Source organism: Castanea sativa, chromosome 4 (genome assembly GCF_040712315.1).
Source record: "Castanea sativa cultivar Marrone di Chiusa Pesio chromosome 4, ASM4071231v1".
In the NCBI taxonomy this organism is placed as follows: domain Eukaryota; kingdom Viridiplantae; phylum Streptophyta; class Magnoliopsida; order Fagales; family Fagaceae; genus Castanea; species Castanea sativa.
In genome coordinates this window covers 19,510,814-19,518,389 of record NC_134016.1, presented here as the reverse complement: position 1 = coordinate 19,518,389, position 7,576 = coordinate 19,510,814, and positions in this window count along the sequence as shown.

Genomic DNA, 7,576 nt, shown 5'->3' with positions numbered 1-7,576 from the left:
CTCTTAGGAATCCAGCATTGTACTGTTTCTCTACTTCTTCCTTGATCTTGAAAGTCCACTCTGGCTTCATTCTTCTCAACTTCTGCTTGACCGGTTTCATGGTTGGATCTGTGGGAATGTAGTGCTGTACTATATCTGTATCAATCCCAAGCATGTCTTCATATGACCAGGCAAAGACCTCCTTGAACCCTGTCAGTAATGACACTAATGCATCTTTCTTTGAAGTAGTTAGGGTATTGCCCACTTGGATTATTTGGGGCTCATCCTCATTTCCAAGGTTAATGGGTTGGGTTTCTTCTTTTATAGGTTCTAGGTATCCATGTTTTAATTCTTTATTATTTAAGAGTTTCTTTACCAATTTCATAAATAAAAATATTCAAAGTCAGAAAATAAGCAGAATCAAAAATCATATTAAAAGGAAAAGAATTCTCAACAGACTCAATAGACTCATTAGACTCAACTAAAGAAAACTCAACTGGAAAACTATCACAAACAAATTTAATCGGAATAGAAATACTAGCAGAAACAGACTCAATAGGAATAGAAACATTGTTCTTGGCAGGGGTGATTGGCTTAGCGGTCTTGATCTTCTTGGCAAAAGTGACTGACTTGACGATCTTGATGTTCCTTACGGAGTCCTCCAAAGGGTGGGCGGCTCCCTCTCATGCCCAGCTCTTTAACTCGGTCATGGCTTCCACAATTGCAGGTGGCTCCCAGTAAGCTCCTTCTTCCCTCAGCATCAGTAATGCGGGATTATAATTGAATCACAAACTAAAAGTATAAAATTTGAACTCCACAAAGAAGAATCCTTGATAAGTTCATAGTTCTTAAAGAACCAAAAGAAGAAGCAAAACTTGATAGGAACCTTAATCGACATGCTTTGAGACCCAACAAATAATATTGGAATATTTGCTCACGAAAGCTAAAATTCAGATTTTGATAGAACCTTGACCCAACGTTTATAAGTGAAATGCGAACCAAAAATATAAGTAACAGACCTTGACCCAATGATTATAACTGAATCACGAACAAAAAATATAGGAGATTTGGGCTAATTCTAGCGTAGGACATTCCAAGCTTGGCCCAAAGGAAGATGAAGGCGTAAGAAATTTAATCCAAGCTATTGAGGGCTGATCTGGCTTAATTGAGAGTGATTTATTGTGTGGATTAATGGCTGATTGACTTTCCAGCTCTATATCAGTTAATGAATATTTTTTCCTATTCTGGAGCTGCTATTTCAGACCAAATCTACCTGAATTTAGGGCTTTTATTATTTAGAACGTTTTTTTAGCTATTTTCCTATTTTGGATCTGCTAATTTCAAACCAAATCAACTTTTATTTAGGGTTTTATTATTTAGTACATTTTTTTTTATATTTTCTATTTTTCAGTCATGTCTTATAAATGACGAAAAACCTATTTTAGTCCCTACATTTTCACACGATTCCCACTTTGGTCCCTAACTTTTTTTTCCACCGCTTTTAGTCCCTATCCTGAAAAACGCCTCTCGTTTTAGTCCCTGACGTTACATCAGAGACGGAACTTGCTGAGTTGGAAAACGGAAAAAATTGGAAATATTAAAATAATACTTACTGTGGCCACTTGGCTTTCCATGTCAACCTCTAAATTTAAAAAAAATTAATTTATTAATTTTAACCGAATAAAAAAAATTAAAAGAAGACATAAAAATCAAACCCAGGCTTGTCAAAAAAAAAAAAAAAATCAAACCCAGGAATAACAAATTCAAACCCCTACACTCACTCACTCTGTATCAAAAAAAAAGTCTCACCCTCACTCACTCTCACCGCCGACTAAGGCTGTCCACCGGAAACCGCCATCCAAAACACGCCGTTTCCCAGTCGAGCGGCGATTCCACCTTTCCAAAATCCAATCCAAACCAATTCGATTGCCACCCCTTTCGCCTCCGTCCAGATCTGCGTTCACCATGCTCAGGTCTACCTTCGCCGTGCTCGATCTCCCTTGCTGTACCTAGATCAGTCTTCGTAGTGCTCCGATCTACCTTCGCCGTGCTCGATCTCCCTCCTCGCCATGCTCGATCTCCCTTGCCGTGCCTAGATCAGTCTTCATAGTGCTCCGATCTACCTTGCCATGACCTGATCTGTCTTTGCCGTGCCCTGATCTGTCTTCTCCGAGCCCCTATTTGTCTTCGCGTGATCGACGATGGCGTGGTTCAGTGGGTTTCGTGGATGTGGCGGTTTTTGATGGTGAGTGTAGTGGTGATTGGTCTTAGTTCGATGGTGGTCTGGGTTTGATGGTGGTTTTTGTGCCTTTTTTGGTCTTAGTTCGACAATGGTCTGGGCTTGATGGTCTGGGTTTATGTGATTGTGAAGGTTTTAGATTCAAATTTCTGGGTTTGGGTGTGGGTTTGGCTGTGGTTGTTTTGATTGGGTGTGATGTAGCCGTGGGTATGGTGGATTTCGGAGTGTTTTGGTGGTGTGGGGGTTTGAAATATGGGTTTGAATATGTTATTATTCTTGAATTTAATTTTTTGGTTTTAAATTTGTTGTTGTTCTTGAATCTGTTGTTGTTCTTGGTGTGTTGTTGTTCTTGTTGTTCTTAAATTTAATTTTTTGGTTTTTATTTCTTCTTTTAATTTTTTTATTCAATTAAAATTAATAAATTAATTTTTTTTAATTTAGAGGCTGACGTGGAAAGCCACGTGGCCACAGTAAGTATTATTTTAATATTTCCAATTTTTTTCGTTTGCCAGCTCAGCAAGTTCTGTCTCTGATGTAACGTCAGGGACTAAAATGAGAGGCGTTTTCCAGGATAGGGACTAAAAGCGGTGGAAAAAAAAGTTAGGGACCGAAGTGGGAATCGCGTGAAAATATAGGGACTAAAATGGGTTTTTCGCCCTTATAAATAGCATGCAATCATTGTAATAGAGGATTGATTGAATAAAAATCAGAAAATGTGAGGCTTTGCTTTTCTTTGGGTTCTTCAGAAACTGTGAACTTATCAAGGATTCTTCCTTGCGGCGTTCAAACTTTATACCTTCGGTTCATGATTCAATTATAATCATTGGGTCAAGGTCTGTAACTCATACTTTGGTTCGCGTTTCACTTATAAACGTTGGGTCAAGGTTCTATCAAAATCTGAATTTTAGCTTTCCTGGGCAAATATTTTAATATTATTTGTTGGGTCTTAAAGCATGTCGATTGAGGTTCGCATCATGCTTATTTACCTTAACCTCTCCACAATTATTCAACCACTGCAACTTATACTATTTAGGGTGTTTCAAAGTAGGTAAATTCAAATTTTCAACTAAAGTAGTGCTAGCCACATTAGTACAGCTGCCCCCATAGAATCATATTACATACATTGTTGTTCATGTGGCATCTAGTATGAAAAATGTTCTCCCTTTGTTGTTCCATATCATCCTCTTTGACTTAGGCACTTAAAGCACGCCTAGCCACAAGTGACTCACCCTTCACTGGATACTCCACATCATCGTCACAAGCATCCTCAAGTGATGGAATCTGGTCATCATCTCCCTCGCTTTCAATTTCTACCTCTCCATCAATACGTGCGATCATGGTCCTCTTATTTGGGCATTGTGAAGTTATATGACCACCTACTCCCAAACAACGAAGACACTTAATACCACGATTACGAGTTTGGGATTCATTTTTATCTTTGTTGGTGGTTCAATTTTGGACTTGAAAACAGCCCCTTCGTCTCTCCTACCATTTGACCTCCATGATACAGAGGAGCCCGAATTTCGAAATGACCCGATCGAACTGCCCAAACATAGAATGGACTAAAAACGACCTAAATGATTCACTTTGTAGTGAAAGGCGATTTAGTAGTTCTTATGAATCTAATTCATTGAAATTCCATCTAGTAAAATGGAAGAATTATAAATCTTCAAAATAATAGATAGGAATATCGTAAATAGAGCCATTGCAATACCCATCAAAGGCGTAGTTCCCCAACCTGGAGCTACTCCACCAGGTTGGCAATGTCTCAATTTAGCCCATTCAGAAACCTTGCCATGGTAACTTCTCTATCCTTCTCTACATTTGCCTGAATCGTGGCAATCTCCATTTCCTTGTAGTAGTCATCCACGCTCCTATAGCCTTAAGCAAGACTCTGTAATTCCTGATACAAGTCCCTATAGTAGTGACTAGGAACAAATCGCCTCCTCATGATGGCCTTCATTTCCTTCCAAGTCTTAATTGGTCTCTCATGGTTTCTCCTTCTGTTCATCACAAATTGATCCCACCATAGGCAGTAAACTCAATGGCAGCGAGCTTTACCGTTTTCTCATTGGAGTAGTTGTGGCACTCAAAGATTAACTTCACATTTTTCTCCCACTCCAAGTACGCTTCTGGATCATTTTTCCCTTGGAACGTTGGTATCTTCATTTTTATGTTTCCTAGGTTTCTGTCAGTCCTATCTTGCCATCTTGGATCTCTTCGGAAACCTCTACCACGCCTTTCTCCCCTTGGCACAAACCTACCCTCATTATTCAATGAAGCACCTTCTTCATCTTCAGACTCATCCTCGTGATAGTCATCAAAATCATCCATGCGTGCATGCCTTTCTTGCCTTCTAGCATTAGGGCCTCTTTGGGGACGCTCCTCACGCAAAGTAGCAATAATAGTGTCTTGCCTATCCATCCGATCCCGAATCTCATTAAACACCACGTTCATACATTCAAATTGTTGTTGCATAGCCTACAACATGATAGACGACTCCTCCCCTCCTTCCCTATTTAATGTTTCGCCCCTGAAACTACAGAGAAATGTTAGAAATAATTCCTCACAACACTCCCTCACGTGTTTGCACTCAAATTATGTCACTCTTACTCGTGTTTCACTCTTAAATTGGCTTTTTCTCAATATTAATCTCACACTCTCTTGTCTTTTTCCACTCGTAGCTTCCCATTTTCAATTCTGCATTAAACCAATAAACTTGATCAGGAAATTCAACTTGTAGTATTTAAACAAACACCAACAGCAAAAAAATATGACAGAAACACTAAATCAAAGAAAGAGGACAAAAGAAAACAATATTTTGGTCTGAGAGAACTGAAACTACAAACAATATATATATATATATATATATATATATATATTTTTTTTTTTTCTATTTCTTTTTTGAAGTCTTTTTTTTTTCCCTTTTTTCACTTTTTTTTTTGGGAGCTGGGTGCACGATTTTAACCTAGTGCACGTCAAAAAATAAGAACGATGAATAAATAACACAAAAGGAAGAAGATTGGATGATAACAGGAAATAAAAGATAAAGGGATAGAAAATTGATTTTAGAACCTGTACTCTGATACCAAATGATGTGAACCTCAATCAACACGCTTTGAGACCCAACAAATAATATTGGAATATTTGCCCAGGAAAGCTAAAATTTCGATTTTGATAGAATGATGCGAACCTTAATCGACATGCTTTGAGACCCAACAAATAATATTGGAATATTTGCCCAGGAAAGCTAAAATTCAGATTTTGATAGAACCCTGAATGAAACGCAAACCAAAAGTATAAGTAACAGACCTTAAACTAGTGATTATAAATGAATCACAAACCGAAGGTATAGAGTTTGAACGCTACAAGGAAGAATCCCTAATAAGTTCACAGTTCGTGAAGAACCAAAATAAGAGCAAAACCTCACATTTTCTGATTTTTATTCAATAATTTTATGAAAAACGTTTACAGACTTAAGGGCCTATTTAAGGGTTCCCTAAAACTTGACAGATAAGAAAGTATATTCTAAAATAACTCCTAATTGATACCAAACCATATGAAGAATCAAATTTGACCTAAAAAGCATTAAATGCACCTAAAAACAAGGAAATAAATCACCTAAACCTAAAATAACGTTTTTTACATAAAAATACCAAAAATAATAAATTACAACAATTAAACAGTAAATTGTGTTCTACATCAAACCCATCCACTTGAAACAAACTCGTCCTTGAGTTCATCTTTGAAATCTGAAATCTTCCGCTTCAAATAAACAAATACTTCGAATGCTTTAATGACTTGATCCGGTTGTGAAACTTGAATCCTTCATAAAGTGTAGCATAAAATTTCTTCTCATCTATTTTCAATTTATTTGTAACCTCAATCAACAAAGGGTTGATAATAAAATTAAAATTTTCTACTCCAAGAAAATCAACATATTGTATAGTCATCTTTAACAAATCAATTGTGACTTGAGGATTGTGAGGTTTAGACTCATCCTCATATTTGACCTCAATTGAATCTTCCACAATGTTCTCAATAATTACCATCTCTTCTTTTCTTTTCTTTTCTTTTTTTTTCACTTTTTTTTTGAGCTTGGTGCACGATTTTAGCTTAATGCACGTCACAAAATAAGAACAAGGAATGAAGAACACAAAAGGAACAAAATAGTATGATAACATGAAAAAAAAAAAAAGGGATAGTAAAACTGATTTTAAAACCTGTGCTCTGATACCAAATGATACGAACCTCAATCGACACGCTTTGAGACCCAACAAAAAAATATTGGAATATTTGCCCAGGAAAGCTAAAATTCAGATTTTGATAGAACCCTGGCCCAACGTTTATAAGTGAAACGTGAACCAAAAGGAAGAATTCCTGATAGGTTCACAGTTCATGAAGAACCAAAAGAAGAAAAGCCGTTTCTGATTTTTTTTTTCCATCATCCTCTATTACATTGAGTGCATGCTATTTACAAGACATAACTAAAAAATAGAAAATATAAAAAACGTACTAAATAATAAAACCCTAAATAAAAGTTGATTTGGTCTGAAATTAGCAGATCCAAAATAGGAAAATAGCTAAAAAACGTTCTAAATAATAAAAGACCTAAATTCAGGTAGATTTGGTCTGAAATAGCAGCTCCAGAATTGGAAAAAATCTCCATTAATTGATATAGAGCTAGAAAGTCAATCAGCCATTAATCTATGCCACGAATCACACCCAATTAAGTCAGATCAGCTCTCAATAGCTTGGATTAAATTGATTACACTTTCATCTTCCTTTGGACCAAGCTTGGAATGTCTTGCGTTAGAATCAGCCCAAAACTCTTGAATCAGTCCATTAAGTACTTCTTTGATCTTCTTGGATCTTGCTCTTGTTATAGGCCCAACTAGAACATACAATGGATCCTTGAATGCTTGTTGATTTTCATCATAGAATCCTAACCCAACGTTTATAAATGAAACGTGGACCAAAAGTATATGATCAGAATCAACAAGCATTCAAGGATCCATTGCATGTTTCAGTTGGGCCTATTACGAGAGCAAGATCCAAGAAGATCAAAGAAGCACTTAATGGGCTGATTCAAGAGATTTGGGCTGATTCTAACGTAGGACATTCCAAACTTGGTCCAAAGGAAGATGAAGGCGTAATAAATTTAATTCAAGCTATTGAGGGCTGATCTGGCTTAATTGACAGTGATTTATGGCGTGGATTAATGGCTAATTGACTTTCTAGCACTATATCAGTTAATAGAGATTTTTTCCTATTCTGGAGCTGCTATTACAGACCAAATCTACCTAAATTTAGGGCTTTTATTATTTAGAACGTTTTTTTAGCTTTTTTTTCTTTGTT